We start from the raw sequence: 23,830 nt of genomic DNA, 5'->3' as shown, positions 1-23,830 counted from the left end.
CTATGAGCTCAAGGCCAGCCTAGTCTACTTGGTAAGTTCTAGGAACAGCCAGAGCTACACAGTGAGGCCAAACAAAACAAACAAAAACAAAAACATGTGCCTCTTTTACCCAGATGGACTCACACTGAGCTTGAGCTAATCGCAGATCTACTTAGCAAAGTTCATTTTCCGTGAGTCTAGGAATGAGAGAGCCACCGAGCAGAAGGGGCCAGTCATCACTACCACACGCACATGTCCAACCAGTGTCTCTGGCTCTCTCTTTTGTTGAAGGCATGCCTCACAGAGCAATGGAGGTTCAAGACATATTTTGATGCAGAAGCAATCTTTACTGTATTCAGCTACTAGCATTTTGAATTAAATTTGCTGCATCATAAATCGATTGATTTTGACTAATCTGCTTCGGAGGCATGTGTGGAGCTTACATTTCGTGAGGAGAGAAAAATCAGCAAGCAAATCCATGTAAAGATGACAGGTCAGGACTGTTGCTTTGAAGGAAACATGACAGAAAATAACTGAAAAGACCTGCTCGTGATGACAGGGAGAGCTGAGGAGGTGACACTGGAGAATGAGGGAGCCTTCAGAGTGAGAGGAAGAGGGCCGGCCAAGAACGAAGACCTTGATGTTTGGACAAGTGTGATGTCTCCGCAGCCAAGACGGCGGAAGTGCGCACACTGGGTGTGCGCAAATTGGAGCCCTCTCCGAAGTTCTAATTTGATTTTCAAAGCAACGGGAAGGCTTGGGGCTTGGGGAGAGTGTGATAGGATCTATGTTTTAAGTGTATCGGCCTAGAAAATAACTTTGAATTGCAGAGCAGCTCGTGAAGAGGGTCTTTTAATAATTCAGCTCAGAGATAATGAAAAGCTTCATTTCAGAAAGTAGACGTGGACTGGGAAAGAATGGATGGATTCAAGATCGAGTTTGAAAGAGGTGTGTGGTGCCTGAGCTTCGGTATCAATGGGATTGGACTAAAAAGTCCCTCGGAGATCAGAGAAGCTCACCCCTGAATGTGTCTGTGAGGTTTTTTTCCAGAGAGAACTAACTTAGGTGCTCTGGCTGTGGTTGGCATCATTCCATAGGCTGGGAGTGTAGGAGGAATAGGAAGAGGGAAAGAAAGGGAGAGCAGTCTCCTTTTCTGCTCTCTGGCTACCATAATGCAAGCCGTTCTGCTTTACTGCACCCTCCTTGCCATGATGGAACAAACCTGTGACCAAAATCAATTCTGTTTCCATTAAGGTGTTTCTGTCAGGAATTTTGGTATACAGAGGAATAAGGAACACACAGGGTAATATTAAAAATGAAAAAACAAGTGGGCTGGAGAGATAGCTCAGCCGTTAAGAGCATTTGTTCTTGCAGAGGACCCAGGTTCAATTCCCTGAACCCATATTTTTGTCTGTACCTCCAGACCCTGAGGATCTGATGACCTCTTCTGAACTCTGCAGGCACCAGGCACCCATGTGGTGCACACACATACATGCAGGTAAAACACTCGTACATACAAAATAGTAAAATAAATAAATCTAAAACAATGACAACCACATCAACAAAAGTAAAACCCTAGGGATAGGAAACCCAGGACTGAGTATCAGGGATTAGAGGGAGACCTATTTTGTTCTCTATACTGTTCCAGGTTACTTGAAGTTTTAAACTATAAGTGTGTAAAAAAAAAAATTTTTTTTTTTTGGTTTTTCGAGACAGGGTTTCTCTGAAGTGTGTAAAAATTTAAAAACAAATAAAGTCAGCATGGGTCTGACAGGAACCACTAGTTTCTCCTAAAACTTAGAGGAAAATAATACTCGTTGAAGATGTCACTTCACTACAGGGGACCCAGGGCTTTCCTCTGTCATTTGTGGCCACACACACACACACACACACACACACACACACACACACACACACCAAACAAAAAAAAACAAAAAGCAAAAAAAAAATCTTAGTAAACAAACAAACAAACAAACAAAAAACCCTGACAAAACAGAACCTCTCTATCATAAAAAGACGAAGGCACAGAAATCTGGAGCCTAATAACGTTATTTCCTCCAGAAGTGGTCTTTAGCTTGAATAAAGATGCAGGAAGAGAAGCTCTGGGTACAGAAGACATCAAAGTCAGGGGGAGTGTGGTTGGGATAGTGAGTGAACGGAGAAGCGATGGATCGCTTCACTGATGATCTCACAGGGGGAGTGTGGTTGGGATAGTGAGTGAATGGAGAAGCGATGGATCACTTCACTGATGGTCTCACAGGGGCTGAAGAGTTTTTGCTGTGTTCAATACAATGGAATATGGAAGGACATTTGTATGATCTTTTGGGATACTTGAAGATGGGAATTGCTAGTCATGACAGGGCTCAGAATGGCAACCATGTTGGGGTTAAGTCAAAGGCAGTGTGATCTAAACATTCTAATACAAGCAATGTAGAATTTGACTTTGGTTTCTATCTCATTGTGCTAATAATGTTTTGAGTGATTGCAAAATACAGGCCATATTTCATAACATAGGTGGTGACAAAAAAGAGAACTGTTTATCATTGCACCTTCAGGAGATTTTGGCAAAGGAATTTCTGATTTTTCTACAATTTTATCTTGTAGGTAAGAGTGGGGGTGATAAATTGCTAATCAATAGCAACCAGACCAGATATTTGCAGGACAGTCATGAGAAAAGAGGACAACAGTTTCCCAATAAGGATGAATAATGGCCACAATCAAAGATAACCCTGATAGATAACTCAGTACAGAAGGGAATTGGAAGGTGCTTAACGTTTCTGATTCATATGAATAGATCACTCTTTGAGATTACATCCAAAATAACAAACAATATTTATATGGACAATTTCCTGGAATTGCAGAAAATTTTTCTTGAGAGCTAGAGGAATATGGCGTTTTGGAAAACAGAGGAATAGTTTTATTAAAAGAAATAATGGAGCTATTCTTTTAAAATATTTTTTAAAATTAAAATATAATTACACCATTTTCCCTCTTCTGTTTCTTTCCTCCAGCCATACCAGGTACATTTCCCAGCTTGTTCTCTCTCACTCATAGCCTTTTTTTTTTTTACTTTAATTATTTATATATATATATATGTTTATGTATATATGCATATATATATATTCCTAAATATAACTGGAACCTTCACAGTCTATATAATGTTACTTGTACGCACATAATTTCAGGGCCGAGCCCTTGGTATTGGATAGCCAGTTGGCGTGCTCTTCTGGGGAAGGCTATGTCTCTGCTCTCGGCATTCCCTGGGTGGCTGTAGTTCCTCGCCTAGGATTAAGGCCCTTTGAGATTTCTCCCTTCCTTGTTAGCAAGTCTATTGGTGTCGTCCCTGTGCACGTGGAACTATTCTTTACAACATTTGATAATGTGGTGGGAGAAATCATTCCATTAAAGTGGCTATTTAGCATGTACGGTATGTATCAACAATGAGATGGCTGCCACTTGAAATTTTCATGATTCTTGATCTTAACACACTGACACACTTGGAAAGCTATAGAATAGTGGGATATTGCTCACACGAAAGACCGAAATAAAACAAGAGATCAATCTTTAATGAATCACAAGACAAAGGATAAAAATGACGTGGAAATTCAGAAAAAGATGAGCCCAGGAGAGCTGATATTTACAGTGTGGTCTCAATGGAAGTCACTATCCCCTGGATCTGGAATTAGAAAACTTAGATTAGGACCTAGTGTGGCTCTGTGGCCCTGGACAAATTTGTTCTTAAGAGGATTTTCACTATTTGTCCTCAGATCTATGCATTGCCCTCTCTGTTTACCAGTAGGTTAGTGTATGTTGGTAATGTGGGGGTGGGGTAGATGGTCGGGGAGGAGTCTCATTTCTCTATGATGCTATCTATTGATTTGTGCCCTCTCCACCCAATTCATGTGTTGAAATTCTTACCTCCATTATGACAGTATCTGGAAACAGCACCTTTTGGAAGATAAATGAGGTCAGAAAAGTAGGGCCTGTATCAGCAACTTTTGTTACTGCTGTGAACAAATACTTGACAAGAAGCAACTCAAGGGAGGAAGGATTTGTTTGGAGTCAGGGTTTGCCGGGGAAGGCATAGCAGTGAAATCTGCTTGAAGCTGTGGCTGCAGGAGCATGAGGCTGCTTACTCACATCCGGGCTTATCACCATGATGTAGAAACAGTAGGAAATGAGACCTTAAACTCTCTCACCCAGTGGCCCACTTCCCCTCCCTAGGCTCCACTTCCCAAAGGTTCCACAGCCTCCCAAAATAGTGACACTGGCTGAGACCCAACCATTAAATACTTGAGCCTTTCACATTCAAACCTTGATGGATCCCTAATCCGACAGGGCCATGGTTTTGTAAGAAGAGAAAGATTTGTATTTATCTCATTTGAACACATAAAAGGTACAGCAAGAAGACAGCTGTCTACAAGCTAGAAAAAGAGCCTTCACTGGAACTACTCATGCTGGCACCTTGACATTCAACATCACAGCCCTGGAACTGCAAGAGGTAGATGTCCGTTGTTTAAGCTGGTGTTAAACATGGTATTCTATTATAGGGTCATAAAAATACAAAGACGCTGGCTTCCTATGTCAGGCCAATAGTAGGTACAAGGAGACTGGAGCAGGAAAAGGATGGAATTGCTGGAGTACCTGTCCCCTTCTGATTGTCTCAGCAGCATCTCCATGTCTCTTTAATGAATCCAGACAGGTAGGTCATGGTTCTAGTATCTACAGGGTAAAAATTTTCTTTTTGTCCTTCCAACCTAGGGTTGCAACAGCTTATTGCTGGTACTGAACACTGGTTATCTCACTTTCAGCTTTTCCACCACTTATGCTACCAGTCCTTTGTATTAAAGTCATAATAAATAAATACATGGGGTTTTTTTTGTTTGAAATTTGACCAAGAAAACAGTACCTTTAAAAAAATGTGGTACTGTAAAGCCAGAGGCTGGAGAGGTAGCTCACAGTCAAGAGCACTTACTGTTCTTGCAAAGGATCTGGTCTGTTGTAAAATATTATTTTAAAATGTGCTCCATTTGTTTATGCTGTGGAACATTTGTTTAATGGTGCAAAGATGTGTTGCATTCTTTTGTGTTGCATTTGTTTAACTCTGTGAAGCTGCGTTACTGTGCCTGTCTAAAACACCTGATTGGTCTAATAAAGAGCTGAACTGCCAATAGTGAGGCAGAAGAAAGGATAGGTGGGGCTGGCAGGCAGAGAGAATAAGTAGAAGGAAAAATCTGAGACAAGAAGGAGCAAAAGAACAAGGAGAGGAGAACACCAGGGGCCAGCCACTCAGCCACCCAGCCAGCCATGGAGTGAGAGTGAACAAAAGATATACACAAGTAAGAGAAAGGCAAAAACCCACAGGCAAAAGGTCGACGGGATAATTAGTTAAGAAAAGCTGGCAAGAAACAAGCCAAGCCAAGGCCGGGCATTTATGAGAAATACTAAGCTTCCATGTGTGTGATATATTTAGGATCTGGGTGGTGGGCCCCCTAAAAGAGCCAAGAGCCTAAGAGTAAAAAAAAAAACAACAACAACAACAACCAACAACACAGGTCCATTTCCCAGCAGCTACATCAGACAGCTGACAATAGCCTGTAACTCCAGTTCCTGGGGATCTAAGGACCTTTGCCCTCCTTAGGCACCTGTATACATGTGGCATTTATAAACTCACTCAGGCACATGTATATACACATAAACTAAACAAAAAAATCTGACGAAATAAAGTAACCCTTAAAATAATATACCATGAAGCTATGCTATAATTTGCCATTTGAGTAGTAGCAGTTAATCATTCACAGATGTCCGGCTGCACATGCCTGTCTTTGTCTGTCTTGTTCATGAGGGCTACACAATCACGTTTGTGTTCTGTCTTCTCTGATCTAATTGATCCTGCCAGAGAACCCAGAGGGATCCTTCACGGGTCACATTGCTGACTCACTCCCAGCCCTCCCCTTTCAGAAAGCTGAGCTGAGACTCACAAAGGATCACTTCAGCTGATGATGGTCAGGGAAGCTGAGGGGCCAGAGCAGGAAGTCATACTGATGAGCAGACGGGAGAGATGCTCAAGGACCAACCAGGTTGTGGCTTATGGAAAAGGAAGCCTTGGTTTCAGTCCACTTCTGTTTTAGCTTTGCATGAAGCTCGCTATTCCTCCCTCAGATCTCATGGAATTCTTTGCATGGCATCCATAAATATCCTGTCACTGAAGCTAACTAGCTGGGCATTTGTGTTCAGGATACTGCATATATGTCTCTCTCTGTCTCTCTCTGTCTCTCTGTCTCTCTGTCTCTCTGTCTCTCTCTCTCTCTCTCTCTCTCTCTCTCTCTCTCTCTCTCTCTCTCTCTCTCTCTCTCTCCCTCTCCCTCTGACTTTGAACTGCCCTTAACCACATTTAGCCCATGACTGGATGGTGAGAATTACGTGGAGTCACATCCAGGATGAACAACACAAACAAAAGTTCATGGACAAGAGATGATATTCTGGACTATCTTCGACACCCTGCTGTTTAAACAACCCCGCGTTTATCAAGAACCACTAAGGACCCAGGCAAAACTCTTAAAATCAAATGTAGTTGGACTTTTACAGCCTTTGCTCTCCGTAGTTGGCTAATGATGTTGGAGTTCCCCGAAGCTCATTTTAAAATGACATAATTGTAATATTCAAAGCAGAACAGTGGTGACCATAGTGCTAAAATTACTTTTAAAACAGATCTACAATCAGTGCATGTCTTTGACTTCCAGGAAGGTCATCTCACCGGGGTATTTAAAAATCAGGTCAGAAAAAAGCAGTAAACAAGGGCTTTCCCTGGAAACCAACTTTGCAATTTTCTAAAGATAAACTTTTAAAATTCACCCAGAGTACCTAATAGACTATCATCCACAACGCTGATGTGTGTGTATGTTCTGGTGTGTCCTGTGATTAGGTAGTTTACAACCATTTGTTCTTGGTCCAGAAAATTCTCACTATTGATATAACACTCCTGTGCTGATTAACTATTGGCGTTTGGTGAATGGCGGATTCCATCCTGCTGTTTTAATGTGACGTAATGGAGAGAAGGGCTTGGATGGAGCGTGAAATGTGCTGGCGGAAGCAAGTTTAGTCTCAAGGTCTGACAAGACACTGGTGACCCTCACCTATATAGCTGGAATCTATCCTGAAGTTGTTTCTTTAATTTTTTTTATTATATTTATTGCTTGATTTTGGGGGTGAGTGGGTAAGTCCATGTGCCACTGCCCATGTGTGGCAGTTGGAAGACAACTTTTGGAAGTTGCTTTTCTTCTTCTATCTATTGAGGGCTGGGGGTCAAACCCAAGTGGTCAGGGTTGGTGACAAGTGCCTTCACCCACTGAGCCATCTCACTGGCCTGTGACGTTGTTCCTTATTAAAGAAGAAAATATCTGCACACAATATTTGTGTACTATGTGGGGTTTTAGCTGATTACACAAACCCACTTGTTGGGGCAACATGTATCTTAACAAACTGTTTAGTTGCATAGAATCATGCATTTTAAAATTCCACTATATAATTTTAACTTTCACTGTATAATCTAAGTTGGTACTGACCTTAAGTATCGTACAACCCTTATAAGAAAGCACAAGAATTTCTCCCTTCTATAAATATTAGACGATATTAATGATATTTAATTATTTGTTTGTTATACGAGCTTGGCTGCTATAATGAAATGGTTGAACCTCCAAGTTGAGATATAGAATGTTACCCACTGGACTCCTGTATGATACCAGAACAACAGTGATTACTGGGGTGAAGGCTCACCCCAAATTTCTAGACTTGTTTCTCTGTCCTTAACACACAGTCATACTTATCAGAAAAGATTATTTTGTAGAAGCAGTTTTTATGGGATCTGATTCTGACAAACTAATTTAGCTTTCTATTGAACATTTGGATAACACATTAAAATTTAATACAAGACATTTTCTAAAAGAACAGGTGTTTTATGTATTTTTAAGTTCACCATTTTTAAAACTATATCATTTCATTGATCTAAGACCCTGTAACCATAGCAGGAAATATGATAATATTTATTAGTTTGCATTGATTGTTGTCAGACTCTGTCTTTTAAATTCTGACTCTCAGGCACTGTTACTTCCCTTGCTCCATGTCTCTGGGGCATTCTGTATTTTGGGGCCTGGTTCTTTTTGCAACTAGAGCTATGTGAGCCTTTGTAGTAGCTACTGAGCTCTGAAGCCCTTCTGGCCAACTGTGATTTATTTCTGTAATTCTTTTAAAGATTTATTTATTATGTATATTGTGTTCTGTCTGCATGTATGCCTATTCACCAAAAGAGGACACCAGATCTCATTATAGATGGTTGTGAGCCACCATGTGGTTGCTGGGAATTGAACTCAGGACCTCTGGGAGAGCAGTCAGTGCTCTTAACCTCTGAGTCATCTCTCCAGCTCTGAACATGGGTTTTTGACAAACCTTGGCTTTGTTCATTTCATAAACAACAGACTAATGAGCAGATTCTAGGTTTCTCCTCCAGTCTGGGAGGCTGGCTTTCTCCGTAGGACAAAGCCTTTCTTGACCTGTTGCGTTTCCATTTCCGAATTCGCTGCCTGTTTCTCTGTTATTAGAGGTGTAGAACATCTGGATTTCTCAGTGTCCACTGTGCCCGCTAGCTCACTGCTCTCCTTTCCCAATTGGCATCACAATTGGTCTTGCTTCCTCCAGATGCTCTTGGAGTCTAAATGCCAAAAGGTTTTTCATTACAGGTCCTATTGCTGAATCACAGCTTTCTCCAGATCTCCAGGTCTGCGTTTCATCAGTGCCTTAATGTCCCAGCATGACATCTTATAAGAAGTCATCAAAAGAAAGAAATAATGTCATCCACACTCATCAAGGTCTTCAGCAGCAAATATAAAGAAGAATGACTTCTGAACGTACATTCTCAAGTTATCCTTTAAGACTCACCATGGTTTCAGAAAGGCAGCACACAAGTATAAATTAATAAGCAATGCGTTCGATTTTATCTTAACCCTTGCTTAAGTACAGACTACAAAAACTATCTGCTTCTGTGAATCTTTTTCTAGGACTGCTTTCATGTCATGTAACATTTAAAACTCAGATGAAAATTTTGGAGGATTAGTTTCTCAAATTCATGCTTGGTAAAGAGCACATCTATAAATGATTCCACCGAAGCACGTGTTTGGCATAGAGACAATCTTGTTGTGGGGTGACTCTTGGATCTTACTCTAGACTCTGGTAGCCCTGTCCTAGAACCCACCATGGTGTTTGAGGACTGCTATAGCTTGCAAATATCATAAGGGTAGTAAAATTCAATGAAGCCCAATATCACAGAGATAGTTTTGGGGTGTTGAGCTAGGTGTGTTGGATGTGATCTGTTGCATGAATCCTAAATGGTCTTATAATAAAAACCTGGAGCCAGATATCAGGGTGAAAACTAAAAGATCAGAGAAGCAGAGCAATCCACAGCCACCACCTCTCACCTCACCAACTCCGCAGCCTGCAAGAGCTCGTGTTCCTGTCTCCTCCCTCCTTGTATTCCTTTCTTCGCCCAGCCATATCACTTCCTGTCTCAGCCTTCCTACTGCTGGTGTGTGATCCCAAGTGCTGGAATTAAAGGTGTATGCCACTATTGCCTGGCTCTGTTTCTCTTTTAGACTGAATTAATCTCATGTAGCCCAGTTTGGCCTTGAACTCACAGAAACCCAAACAGATCTCTGCCTCTGCCTCCCTGAGTGCTAGGATTCTAGGACTAAAGGTATGTGCCACCACTGCCTGACCTTTGTGGCTAACTCTTTGACTAGCTCTGTCCTCTGATCTTTAGGCAAATTTTATTTGTTCAAAATATCACCACATTTCCCCCTTTTTTTTGTCTAAAATAATAAAAGAAGGTTATAACTAATATAAGAAAAACTATATACAATAAGTACGATAACTATATTCAATATATACAGTCAAGAACTATATTAACAATGTCCAGTCCATAAGCATTTGACAAATTCAGAGAAAATACTTCATTATTTACTCTATTTTGGTGAGTCCAAAGTATTGTACCTAATTCACTTTCTATACTAACTTGTATTACAACCAAAAACTATCTTTTGATGTATTTCAAACTTATCACTTTACACATCTATAGTGGCAATTAATGAGGCAATTCCATGTAGTTTATCTGGTAATTAAAAGAGGTTTATTTCAGGGGTAACTTACAGCCAATAAGGGGTCAGTTACAGGATCTGGGAGAGATGATGTGCAGTCCAGCATGGTTCTCTGGAGAACTCTGACTTGGTCTGTAATCCAGCATCCAGGATCACGAGGAGCCAAGAGAGCAAGCACATGCACATCTCAGGTCTTAAGAAGTCTCTTCTCGGCCATGCCCCAGGGGCAGGTCATAGGCAGATGTGGCAGTTACTTGCTGCCACACTAGGGGCAGTGCTTCAAGGTCAAAGCTGGTACAGCTACCCACTACACACATCTTTAGTGAGTTTCTTTCCTGAATTTGTTAACAAGGAAAACTATAACTATCTAGTCTTCAACTCCACCAAAAACCCAAGAAAGAAATAATATTACCTGAGTAAACAGTGAAGTGCAAGCAAAAAATGTGACTTCCAAAAAGTGTGAGAAATGACAGAAACAGCTGGCTGCCTGGACAATCACCCAAGATTCCTTTGCAATGTTGGGGCATTCATCTTTGGCCTATAGGTCTAGTATATCTGACAGACTTTTCTGTGAAGCAGGATGTTCTGAAGAGCTGGCCTACCTTGTCTTGTCAAAGTTAGGCAGTCTTTTATTTTGTGTCTTGCTTGTCCATTTGGACAGCATACTGTCAGCAGTTGAGGTAAGGACATTTTCTTGCCCAGTGGCTAACTTTTAACACAAAGAAAGTAAACTCCATATGGAGTTTCTTCAAAACCATAATCTTCTCTGAAGTAGATTGGTGCTGCCAGGAGCAGACATGTCTCATAGTCATAAAAGAAACCCTGAAACTTATTTTATTAAAACATCTTTTTATTTTATTTTATTTATTAAATTTTTTTTTAAATTTTCTGGAGCCAAGGACTGAACCCAGGGCCTTGTGCTTGCTAGGCAAGTGCTCTACCACTGAGCTAAATCCCCAACCCCTTATTAAAACATCTTAAATGCCATATTCTGTAGATCTCTGAAGTGTTTGAAGACAACCTGTCTATTTAAAATATATCTCTGTCTGACCATGAAAACATACCTAACATGACTACAAGTTTGATTATAATGACTAACTACCAACTTGCATTTCTTTATATTTTTATATTTATTTCTTTATACTCTGAGACTGGCTCTGTCCTCTGATCTTTAGGTAAGTTTTATTTCTTAGATTACAAACAATATATCACCACAGTGGTCAATTAGTACTTGGCCATCTTTCATTCTTTCTAATGTGAAGTCTGGTACAATAGATGCTGGAAAGTTGGAAACCTCATGTTCCCACTTACTTACAATGAGGTTTCTCCATACTCAGTAAGGGCTATTAATGAGATGCATTGTGTGGGTTTTGAATATGCAGTGATGGTTACTTTATGTGCTTTTGGCTTTGTTATACTGTCAACTATAGTTACAGATTTTTGTCTTCAGGAATATCCCCATTTCCACTTATTTGGAGGTAACAGCAGGGCATCAGTGACAGTTGCATGTTCCAATGTCTTGTCACTTGCTTGAGAGCATTAAGAATCAGAGACAGGTCTTCCTCTTTCTCTTCCCTACCTCTACTTATCTTGTTCTTGTTCTTGTTCTTGTTCTTGTTCTTGTTCTTGTTCTTGTTCTTGTTCTTCTCCTCCTCCTCCCCCTCCTCTTTTTCTTCCTCCTCCTCTTCTTCTTCTCTTCCTCCCCTCCTCTTTTTCTTCCTCCTCCTCTTCTTCTTCTGTTTCTCCTCCTCCCCTTCATCTTCATTCTCCTCCTTGTTCTGAGACAAGGTCCAGGTTATACTAGAATTCATGAGCTTCCAGTCTCAGTCTTCTGAGTGCCAGGAGGATAGTGTATGCCAGTATTCCTGGAAGGGGCTTCTCGACTGGTGTGTTCTCGCCACTCTTTGGGCTTGATTGGTCAGCCCCACAATCACGTACACATGAAGGACATATATATTTTTCCTTCTGGTCCTGTTGCACTAATGATCAGGCAAGAGCCCTTTCCTGGGTATCTCCTCCCTTGCTAGTCTTTCTCAGGTGGATGTATATACGATAATAAAGGCAGACCTCCATGAACGTAAGTGTATGGGAGAGCAGGAATTTTATCACTATTCTTTCCCTTTATCACAAGGAAATGAAGGACTAGCAGGCTTGGGCCTTCAGAAGGAAGGCATTTCACACCACACCTCCCTCTCTTCCTACCCATCCCTCATTCCCATTCTCTCTTACTCAAATGCTGGATCCTTCCGTTAGCTTTTCATTGCTGAGAAATACCCAGGATAATCAACTTGAAGGGATGAAGAACACATTTTGGATTGAAGTTTCAGAGATTTCAGTTCATGGTCACTTGGTTGTATTGCTTTGAGCCTATGTTGGCACAGTGGCGGCCCATGGTAGATGAAGACTTTTCACTTCACGGTGGCCAGAAAGCAAAGCAGAAAAGTAAGAGGGTCCACGATCCCTGTATCTGCTCCAAGAGCTACCTCAAGTGATCTAATGTCACACCAGGCCCCATTTCCTGAAGGTTCTGTTGCCTCCCAATAGTGCCAGAGGCTGGCAACCAAATCTTTAACCTAAAGGTCCTTTAGGGGACCCTTTTGGTCCTAGCTATGGTAGTCAGTCCTCTTTTCATACTGCTGTCTCTTCTAAGGTCCTGAACTGGTGCTCATTAACCCTTCCCTCGGGGGTGCCAGGGGGATGCTCCAGGTTCCTCCATCCTTTGCTATGTGTATAAACTCCTGGGTTTGGCTGTACTGCAGATACCTGCTATCTCCCCAGGTTTTTACTAGGAAGAAAACAACATGGTATCTAAAACAGGTCTATGGCTCCATTTTTTAGGCCCCTGACCTGTGATAACAGTGGGCAATTTCTCTCTGACTTGTTCAAGACACACAAAGCTCTCACCTACAAAAGCCCAACTGACACTCTGGTCTCCTGTGGCCACAGACTCCCTGGGCCTTGTTTATGCTACAATACCTCTTGGGAAGAGGAGTTCGGAGATTTGGAGGAAGGTAAGCACAAATTCCAATGTCCAGGTCACTCCCTCTGTCGAAAGATAGGAGGAGCACTTTGATTTGTTTTACTGCACTGTCTCAGCCTAGATCAATGCAGATGTCAACCAAATCCTGGGTCAGTAAATTCTGTGAAGCCCTGGAACTTGTTACTTAAATATAACTTTTAGTTAGGCTCTGACTGCTCCACTCGTTGACTTACCTGGGGACCAGGTTAATAGACTGTAGGTCAAATACTGTGTGTAGTTTCTTCATTATCATCTGCGCAATAGCCTAAAGGCAGCACCAATACAAAATAGCTATGTTTCTCCTTCCCGATTCTCATCTAGGAATGTACTTTCTCCAGGCTTGCCTCAGAAGCAGCCAGTGTAAGGATTTAAGGATTTATCAGCAAGCTGTAGTGAGTATACCTTGATATAGACTTGGAGTGTCCCACCCATGTCCATGGAGTTTTCGGCCCCTAAGCTTTCACTCACCAGTATCTGCATGTCTTCCCAAGGGATCCGCCTCCCACTTTCCAGCTAAAACTGTGGAGAACCATGTATTTCAATGACAGTGACTCAGAGTGCAAAGAGGAATGGACTTTCTGCTTCCTCTCTGCAACAATCCAGAATTGTTGCTCTTGTATACATGCTTAAAAGTTTTACACTTCATGCATAAATACCCCAAGTCCTTCATTTCATAACTGGGGCTCTTCTGAGATGCTTTCTTTGCATTATGCCCAATGGTTTCTGTCTAAAGGGATTGACCTCCAGCTCTCACTGAGGTAGCTGACCCAAGAGTTCCTCTTCTATTGTCTATGCCCCTGTACCTTCTCTGCATTCTTTCTTTCTTTTTATCTTTATCTTTTCCTTTCTTTTCTTCTTTTTTGTATTGTCTCCCCTTCTGAAATAAATACTCAAATACATCTCCAGTCAGTTTAAGGGAAAACTCCACTCATGGCCTAATGTGTTTCTTTTTTTTTCTTTTTTTGGTTTTGTGAGACAGCGAGACAGGGTTTCTCTGTGTAGCTTTGCACCTTTCCTGGAACTCACTTTGTAGACCAGGCTGGCCTTGAACTCACAGAGATCCGCCTGCCTCTGCCTCCCGAGTGCTGGGATTAAAGGCGTGCGCCACCACCGCCCGGCTTGTAATGTGTTTCTTGTTCCTAAAGTCTTTACATGAGTTCCTGGAAGTTCAGCCATATCACTGACTTCCCCACCCAAATGCCTGCTTGGTGAGGGTATGGCACACACCACATGATGAGACCAGGAAGCGCGTGAAGCTTTCTTAGCAAGACACCATGTCGCCTGTGAAGCCATCCATCTTTGCCTTCCCTGTTCTAAAATAGGAGCCCCTTCTCCCTCTTTCCTTCAGCTCACTAGGGTCTGGAATTTCTGAGCTGCATTCTGAAGACTGAAAATGAACACAGACGCTCTCTCAGTGACTCTCAAAAGAAAGAGGTCCAGTGTCCTAGTGGATAAAGTGCAATGGATATGGGGTAGACGAAGAGGGCAAAGAACAAGTACAGAGCAAAGCAAACCAGGAGTGGAAGACAATAATAGCTCAAAGAGGAAGATGGGACCTAGCTTTCACTTTTACTGAGTTTTTGTGCTGATTATATATGTGTGATTGGGGGAGCTTAGGCTAGAACAAAGTAGAATAGCATGTGTGTATAACAATGTCATAATGAGGCCCAGAAGATGGCTTAGAAGTTAAGAGTGTATACTGCTCTTGGAGAAGACCCAAACTTGTTCCCAGCACTCATGTCAGATGGCTCAGAACTGCCTATAACTCCAGCTTCAGGGAACCTGATGCTTCTGGCCTCCTCAGGTACCTGTATTCACCCCTAACACACAATTAAAAATAATAAAATCAGTATTTTTTTAAAGATTTATTTATTATGTATACAGTGTTCTGCCTACATGTATGCCTGCAGGTCAGAAGAGGGCACCAGATCTCATTATAGATGGTTGTGAGCCACCATGTGGTTGCTGGGAATTGAACTCAGGACCTCTGGAAGAACAGTCAGTGCTCTAAACTGCTGAGCCATCTCCCTCCCCCCCCAAAATCAGTATTTTTAAAAAAGAAAATGAAAATGTCATAATGAAACTCATTCTTATGTATGCTAACCTAAAGAAAAAAATTAACGTTTTACCTTGATTTCCTTATAAAAAAAATTATGTCACTATAGTCAGTAAGATTCTTGTAGCCAGGTGTGGTGGCACACCCTTTAATCTCAGCACTGGGGAGGCAGAGACAAGTGGATCTCTTTTTTTTTTTTTTTTGGTTTTTCGAGACAGGGTTTCTCTGTGTAGCTTTGCGCCTTTCCTGGGACTCACTTGGTAGCCCAGGCTGGCCTCGAACTCACAGAGATCCGCCTGGCTCTGCCTCCCGAGTGCTGGGATTAAAGGTGTGCGCCACCACTGCCCGGCCAAGTGGATCTCTTAAATTAAAGGCCACCCCAGTTTATAGAGTGAGTTCTGGGACAGTCAGGGCTACACAAGAAACTCTGTCTCAAAAAAAAAAAACCAAAGAGAAGAAGAAGAAGAAGAAGAAGAAGAAGAAGAAGAAGAAGAAGAAGAAGAAGAAGAAGAAGAAGAAGAGGGCTGGGCAGTCATGGCACACGCCTTTAATCCCAGCAGTCGGGAGGCAGAGCCAGGTGGATCTCTGTGAGTTCGAGGCCAGCCTGGTCTCCAAAGCAACTTCCAGGAAAGGTGCAAAGCTTTTGAGAAACCCTGTCTCGGGGAAAAAAAAAAAAAAAAAAGAGGAGGAGAAGGGAGGAGGTCTTCTCCCTAGTTTCTGTACCCACATGGTTCTTGTATCCCTGACTCTAACCAAGAGCTCATAATCTATATAAGTGAATGAAAATGGAGGATCGACAGCATTATACAATGCATTAATTCAAGTACTGTGCAACCATATGAGTAAGACAGAGCAGCACCTGGTTCTTTCTACTGCAGGTGGCAGAGCAACCATGTTCTGACAAACGAACAGAAGGGTACAAACGGGTGCAGCAGGGACATCATCTCAGGCAGAAGGATTGTGTCTACTACTCAAGTTGTGCTTCTCGGGATCTTCCTTTTCAGGAGAGTCAGTCTTGTGAGGCTTGACAAGACTGGAGCTGACTTCCTTGACAGCTACTGAGGAAAAGGAATCCATTTGGGAGGTTAGTATTATGGTTTTTTAGAGATTGAAAAGTAAACTTGGCTGGGTGTGGTGGCACACGCCTTTAATCCCAGCACTTGGGAAACAGAGGCAGAGGAAGATGTGTTTCTATGAGCTCAAGGCCAGCCTGGTCTACTTGATAAGTTCTAGGAACAGCCAGAGCTATGCAGTGAGACCAAACAAAACAAACAAAAACAAAAACAAAAAAGTAAAGTAAACTCATGTTTGATAAACCAGTGTGTTCCAGTTAGGGTTATCATTGCTGTGATGAAACACCATACCCAAAGCAACTTGGGGGGCAAAGGATTTACTTAGCTTATGCTTCCATAACACTGTTCATCACTGAAGGACGTTCAATGCATGTTCATCATTCATCAGGACCAGAACTCAAGCACAGCAGGATCCTGGAGGCAAGAGCTGATGCAGAGGTCATGAGGGGATACTGCTTACTGGCTTTCCTCATGGCTTGCTCAGCCTGCTTTCTTATAGAACCCAGGACTACCAGCCAGGGTTGGCACCACCCACAATGGGCTGGGCTCTCCCACATCACTAATTCAGAAAATGTCCAACAGGCTTGTTGTGTACAGCCAGGTCTTATGGAGACATTTCCTCAATTGAGGCTACCTCCTCTGCAATGACTCTAGCCGGTGTTAAGTTGACATAAAAAAACAGCTGCACATTGCTTATTGGTAACTTCCAAAATAAAAACAATGACATTTATTTCTCATGAATTAGCACTTCGAGGGATGAGCTACATCATTTGAAACTTTGCCCACAGGAAACATTAGTGAGGCTCAAAGCACAAACACAAAATCAGCTGGTGTGTGCGTTGCTTTTTGAGTAAAGGGAAGAATGACTAGAGTTCAGATTTCAAAAGCAATTATCAAACACGTTTGGGCAAGGTGCAAATTCAGGTATGACTTCATTTAAAAGGAAAGACAGAAAAACACATCATTAGAGTATAAAGGAAAACATCTTTTAATGCATTATTGCCCTGATATGAAGATGTTAAGGAGTTATGAGTGGGGCTACAAGCTAACTGTAGGTTGGTGACTCTTCATTTTCTTTTTGATGGAAATGTTTGAAACAGTTAAAGAGCATTTTTTTCATTGTCTTTATTATCAAAATGAAAAATAGTTTCCCTTGGGTATCTGCATATAGGTTAGATACTCTGAAGGACAATACCAGTGGGTGTGTAACTCAGCTCAGTTCTGCTGTGCCTTAGGAGCCTGAGGAGCATGTTAAATTCTGAGTTACTATACTTGCTAAGTCCTGGTAACAGTATGCTTCTCGATGGTGTCAGGAGCCCCATCCTGTTGTTCTAAAGTCATTGACACTCATTCAACCCCTGGGTGAAAACTGTTATTTCAGCAGCTCAATTTATTATAAATGAATACAGCTTCAGTTCTAGATCCTTTATATGTGTTATACATTTGAGTAGGCAGTGGGCTTTATGGGGGTCAGACTGCAGGGGGGGCGGGGTTTTTCTTTTACCCTTTGGCGGTCTGGGTAAATCTATAGAACAGTCTAGGAAATAGTTTCAAGATAGAAGGTTTAAGTAAATGCAGGTTTACAAAGAGTACCACATATATTAAAGTCAATTATAAAATATTTAAATTTGCCAGGCAGTGGTGGTGCATGCCTTTAATCCCAGCACTCGGGAGGCAGAGCCAGGCAGATCTCTGTGAGTTCGAGGCCAGCCTGGGCTACAGAGTGAGTTCCAGGACAGGCTCCAAAGCTACACAGAGAAACCCTGCCTCGAAAAACAAACAAATAATAAAATAAAGTAAAATAAAATAAAATAAAATATTTAAATTTGGGATATAGAAATATATGAATGTTTCTTTATAATACGTCAATAATACTTAGTGGAGGGTCTAGTAAACACCATACTTTTGAAGTAGTAAGAAACATGAGTGACATTTGACATAGTTGCTTTAATTATGACACCAAATGAAAGTGTCATGCTTCTCTTGGTGATGTACTCACAGGTAAAGCAAATATTGCCTTACATGTGGCAATAAATAAACTAGTTTATTAACTATATTTATAGTGGAGTAAAAATATTAGAAGTAGCACTTTCTACAGTAGGAGATCTGAGGGGTGCGTTTTTCATAGTCTCTTTAGTTTTTTTTTTCTAATTAAAGACTCCCTTCAGTGATGATCAGTGATGTAGAAGTCAAATAAATTCTTTCCTTCACAAGCTGTTTTGGTTATGGTGTTTCGTCACAGCAATGATAACCCTAACCAGGGCTGGGGTGCAGGTGTGTGTGTGTGGAGGTCAGAGGATGAATTGCAGGAGCTGATTCTGTCCTCCCACCATGTAAGGCTGGAAAATCAAGCTTGGATGGACATTCTTGGTGGCAGACACCTTTACCTGCTTAGCCATCTCAGTTACTTAATACTATTGCTAACAAAAGACACATGATCAAATGGAACACTCAGAATAAGTATCGTGTTTAGGCCAATAATTTACATTTTGTTGTTGTTGTTGTTTTTTCGAGACGGGGTTTCTCTGTGTAGTTTTGGAGCCTGTCCTGGATTTCGCTCTGTAGACCAGGCTGGCCTCGAACTCACAGAGATCTGCCTGCCTCTGCCTCCTGAATGCTGGGATTAAAGGCATGCACCACCACTGCTTGGCTAATAATTTACAATTTATAACTACCTAAATTTAGATCTTTTTAGGTGAGTTGAAGGGATCAGAAACAATAGCAGTCACATGTGGGAAACATGTTAACACACCTGAGCTAATTTTTTTATTATATACATGGTGGTTTCCTGAATACTTGATTGTAAGTGCCTTCCAGATCATATTTGGGGGAAAAAAAAGACTGGGGAGGCAAAGGCAGGCAGATCTCTGTGAGTTCAAGGCCAGCCTGATCTACAGAGCGAGTTCCAGGACAGGATTGTTACACAGAGAAACCCCGTCTTGAAAAATAAAAGCAAAAGACAAGGAACAAGAACAAAACAACAACAAAAACCCAAATAATTGGGATTGTGTATGTTAGTGGGTTTCTCTCTCTCCCCTCAATTGGTGAAATTTGGACTGGACAATGGTTCCCAAGCAACTCCTCCCATTTAGAACATTCTGTAAACAGGACATCTCTTTCCACACTACTGTCAAGTTGGACACCTGTGCCGCCTCCTCCACCTTGTGTCAGTTCCTCTGGAGGGAGGGGTTGTACTTGGCTCTTCTTTCACTCCCTCTTCTGCTCCCATCCCTGGAGAAGTCACAGGTATACCAACATTAGTCGAAGAAATGGTGTGTGTATTTAATGTGGGAGCTGTGCAAATACCCCAGCTGAATGTCACTGATCTGGCTAAATCTGAAGTCATATTTTTTCATTTTCTTTACTCACACACAGAAGACTTTACTAGTGATTACCTAACTCCACCAGAGGAACTATAGTTGCCACTGTTCTTACAGGCTGGAATGTTTCTAAGCTTCCCAACACTCAGGTCTGAATGTAGCATTTTGCTATATCGTTCCGGGAAGTCTAGCTTCTAGGAGCCATTTGGAGAATATATTGTGGCTATGAGGGATACTTCTTTTCCAGGTAGTGACAGTATTTGTAATACAATTACTAAAGAGTCCTGAGATGTTTATATTATGTGTTTATTCATTCATTTATTATTGTCATATGTATGTTCATGTGTGGGTATGGGTGCCTGTATCCATTTAGTTGTCTCATTGGCCCTGGGCTATCACCTTTCTTGTCAAAAAACAAAAACAAAGGCAAAAGAACAACAACAACAAACCACCTTTTAAAAGAGAAATAAGGAATGTATGGTAAGCCACAAACTTGACTAATAACATTACAGCTAAGCAGTCAGGGAAAACTCACGACTCTCTTTCTCTTGGGTGTCCCCTGTTTTTTTTTTTTGTTTGTTTTGTTTTGTTTTTTGCTTGATAGGTGGCTTTTATAAGTCAAAGCAATTGCAGTCTCCAAGATTAACAGACATGGTACGGCCCAGATAGTGTATTTTAATGAACCGTCTCTCACGGTAAGCAAAATTATTGATTTGGGATCACATAATAGTGAAAGGCATGTAGATGCTAAAATCACACGCATTTCCCAGCCTTTGTTCCTTTTTGTATTCTTCATAATGAATATCGCCTATTATTCCCATGGATCTGTTGAGATCATCTCTAGCCTTCAAGTCGGTATCAAATATATTCATTTTTTTCCGTGGGGTGCTTTTCATTATAGCATCATTTGTCTCAGTGTCTAAAGGTTTTAATTTATTGTTGTTGTATGTGTTGGGGTGGGTTCTGGGGATCAAACTCAGGTCATCTGGCTTGTGCCGCAGGCACTTTTACCTGCTGAGCCATGTCGCCTACCACACAGACAGGTTGCAAAATGAAAAACATGGACGCACATTTGAAGTGAAGAAGAGCTGAGATAAGCAAATAGGAAGCCAGCACGGCACAGACAGGCCAGCAGAGAGTGCTTGAAAGGGAATAGCCTACAGCAAGCATGTTTGATGTTGCTGCACTGAGAATACATAGTTAGAGTCCAGCAACCTCTGCTTCCTTCACTTCTACCATCCAAGTTCCACTGTTTCCCATTTTATTGGGGAGACTGGGGCTGGCTGAGTTGTATTTCATCATATCTTGCATATTAGTCCTGAAAATTGTTATGGGCTCTCATTTCTAAGGGCACAAAAGAAAGTCATTTAGGTCTGTTTCAAAGTTTAGATTAACTTTGAAATGACTGCCAGCCAGGCTGATAACTCTCTTGTTCAAGTGATAAAAATCTCACTCTCATTAGCTGTATTAATCTGTTAGTTGATACAAGGGGTTTCCTTTTCTGCCAGTAACTGCTAGTAGCTATAAGGTTAATATATTCTCTCCATTTTTTTGTAATATTTTGTAATATAGCTCGCTAGTTTCATTAGGTGACATTTTTTTTGCATTGTCATAAAGGTCTGAAATATTTTGAATTATCAGAAATACCTTTGATAAATATTATTGCCCTTTAAGGACAGTCCTGTTTGGCTATGGCTGGAATCTGAGCTATCCCCTATTCTAGACTCATATTTTGAACAATCAATCCCAACTTCTGACACTACTTTGAAGGCTGTGGAGCCTTTAGAAGGCTAGATGGTTGAGGTAGATCATGAGTGACAACAGGCCTCTAATGGTTTTAGCTGCTTCTGTTTGCTGCAGCAGCTGCCTCCATCCTGCTCACCACCATATCTACAGGCAGCTGTCAGCTCCTGCTGCCACGGGCTGAGGGTCCTCCTGACACTTCTCTGCCATGGTGACTGAGAATCTTGGAAACCAGGAACCAAAATAAGTCCTTCCTTCCTTCCTTCCTTCCTTCCTTCCTTCCTTCCTTCCTTCCTTCATTCCTCCCTCCCTCCCTCCCTCCCTCCCTCCCTCCCTCCCTCCCTCCCTTCCTTCCTTCAGCTAGGTGCATTGCCATAGTGACAAGAAGATAGATTTTTACGGTGGGAACTCCTCAAAATAAATTCATTACTCTTCTTAAAATACAGAATGAATTGAAATTGTTTTGAAGTGTTCTCATTTTCTTTTTCAATGAATTCAGTAAGGTAATTCAAACTTTTCTATTCCCTTATCCTGACACTTTAAAAATAACCTATCTACATTTTAACTGCTTTAGGGGTTTCATCCCATTAAACAACGATAGCATTTTAGATTTTTTGGTCATAAAATAGACAGGTTTGCAGTTTTTAAAATTTTTTTTGGGGGGGTGGGGCTGAGATAAGGTCTCTCTTCATAACCCTAGCTGTCCTGAAACTTGCTATGTTGACCAGGCTAGCCTCAAACTCATATAGATCTGCCTGCCTCTGCCTCCTGAGTGCTGGGATTAAAGGTGTGTACCACTTGGCCTGGCTGTAGTGTTTTTTTTTTATTCTTATGTGTGTGGGTGTTTTGTCTGCATGTATCTCTGTGTACTATGCGCATGCCTGGTGCCTGTGGAGACCAGAAGAGGGTGTTGGTTTCCCTGGGACTGGAGTTACAGACAGTTAAGAGCTGCAATATAGTTGCTGGAAATGGAGCCCGGGTCCTCTGAAAGAGCAGCCAGTGTTTTTAACCACTGAGCCATCTCTCCAGTCCCTGATCTGTAGTTTTGATATTTATCCAGCATAAAAACCACGGCATTTGTTGTGAACATGGAAACAAATTTCATCTTTATACTAGCTGGTGTCGGGAAAGACAAATTAACCTTCAGGAAACTTCGCCTTTGAAGAAAAAAAAATTAAGATGATAGAAGAAGATTTAAAAATGGTAATCAGTTTCCAAGAGAGAAGATATAACTTAATTTGAGGTTTTGAAATTGTTCCTAATGATGGGAAGGTATATAGCTATTACAGGCAAACTGCATTGAAGCTATGCAAAGTAATATGCTTCCTTACCATTGAGAATTGTGTGGTGTTTTAAAGCATGTCTACAACTTCTTTGACATAACCCCCTTAAAAAAAAATTGAGCCTAAATTACTTCTCCTTGGGAGTTGACTATGCTTAGTGATTTGCTCCTAATGAATGCAATAAAGCAGAGATGGAATAGAAGGTCATACAAGGCACTGCAGCTTCTTCTCCATTCTCTTCCTCAGATTGCCTGTTCCGGGAGAATCCAGCCGCTACCCTGTAGGACAGTCAAGCAACCCCATGAGACACGGAGACTTACTGCCAATAGTAACTGAGGAACTGAGGCATCCTCTTAATGGCCTTGTCAGTGAGCATTCTTGGGAACAGAAGCTCCAGGCCCAGTAAGACCTTCACATGATTGTATCTCTAGCCGATAACTTAACTGGAACCACAAAAGAAATTCTGATTTGCCATCATCAAGCTAATCTACTCCCAGTTTCCTGGCCTAGACAAAACTGTGATGTGATGATATTGTATTCCCCAAAATATTGTGCACCCTAATAAACTTATCTGGGGTCAGAGAACAGAACAGCCACTAGATATAGAGGCCAGAAAATGGTGGCACACGCGCCTTTAATCCTAGCATTCCAGAGGCAGAAATCCATCTGGATCTCTGAGTTCAAAGCCACACTGGAAACAGCCAGGCATGGTGACTCATGCCTTTAATCCCAGGAAGTGATGGCAGAAAGCAGAAAGGTATTTAAGGCGTGAGGACCAGGAACTAGAGCCTGGTTAAGCTTTTAGGCTTTTGAGTAGCAGTTCAGCTGAGATCCATTCTGGATGAGGACACAGAGGCTTCCAGTCTGAGGAAACAGGATCAACTGAGGAACTGGTGAGGTGAGGTAACTGTGGCTTGTTCTGCTTCTCTGACCATTCAGCGTTCACCCCAATACCTGGCTCAGATTTGTTTTTATTAATAAGACTCTTTAAGATTCTTGCTACACTGTGGAGCAGTAAGTATTGTTTTAAAACACCAAGTTTAGAGGGGGTAGTTTGTTAAGCAGCAATAACTAACAAATACAAATTCCTCAAGAATTATCTCCAGAAGTTGAGATGATTGCAAGTGTTTTCATGTGAAAGAGATATAGGGAGTTGTCAGGACTGGCAAAGCAGGGTATTTAGGTCACATTTGCAGAATAATACCACAATAT

At 41.6% G+C, this 23,830-nt stretch overlaps 1 protein-coding gene across 24 annotated transcripts in view; it reads left to right on the top strand.

The window, feature by feature from the left end:
- Positions 1–23,569, top strand: part of LOC128113447 (40S ribosomal protein S25-like) — an 85,839-nt gene extending 62,270 nt beyond the window's left edge. For 15 of the 24 annotated variants that reach the window (XR_008219476.1, XR_008219453.1, XR_008219466.1 and 12 more), the window contains one exon: positions 271–9,598. The gene's annotated coding sequence lies outside the window, so the exon portion shown is untranslated. Of the gene's footprint in view, positions 1–270; positions 9,599–16,203; positions 16,284–22,864 lie in introns of those variants that run through there. The other 9 variants (XR_008219471.1, XR_008219465.1, XR_008219468.1 and 6 more) reach the window with 7 other exon arrangements.
- Positions 23,570–23,830: the final 261 nt, after the last annotated feature.

This window comes from Peromyscus californicus, unplaced genomic scaffold (assembly GCF_007827085.1).
Source record: "Peromyscus californicus insignis strain IS unplaced genomic scaffold, ASM782708v3 Scaffold_18__1_contigs__length_77618521, whole genome shotgun sequence".
Taxonomy (NCBI): domain Eukaryota; kingdom Metazoa; phylum Chordata; class Mammalia; order Rodentia; family Cricetidae; genus Peromyscus; species Peromyscus californicus.
Note: the sequence above shows the minus strand (reverse complement) of the source record. Positions and strands in the feature narration are given on the sequence as shown.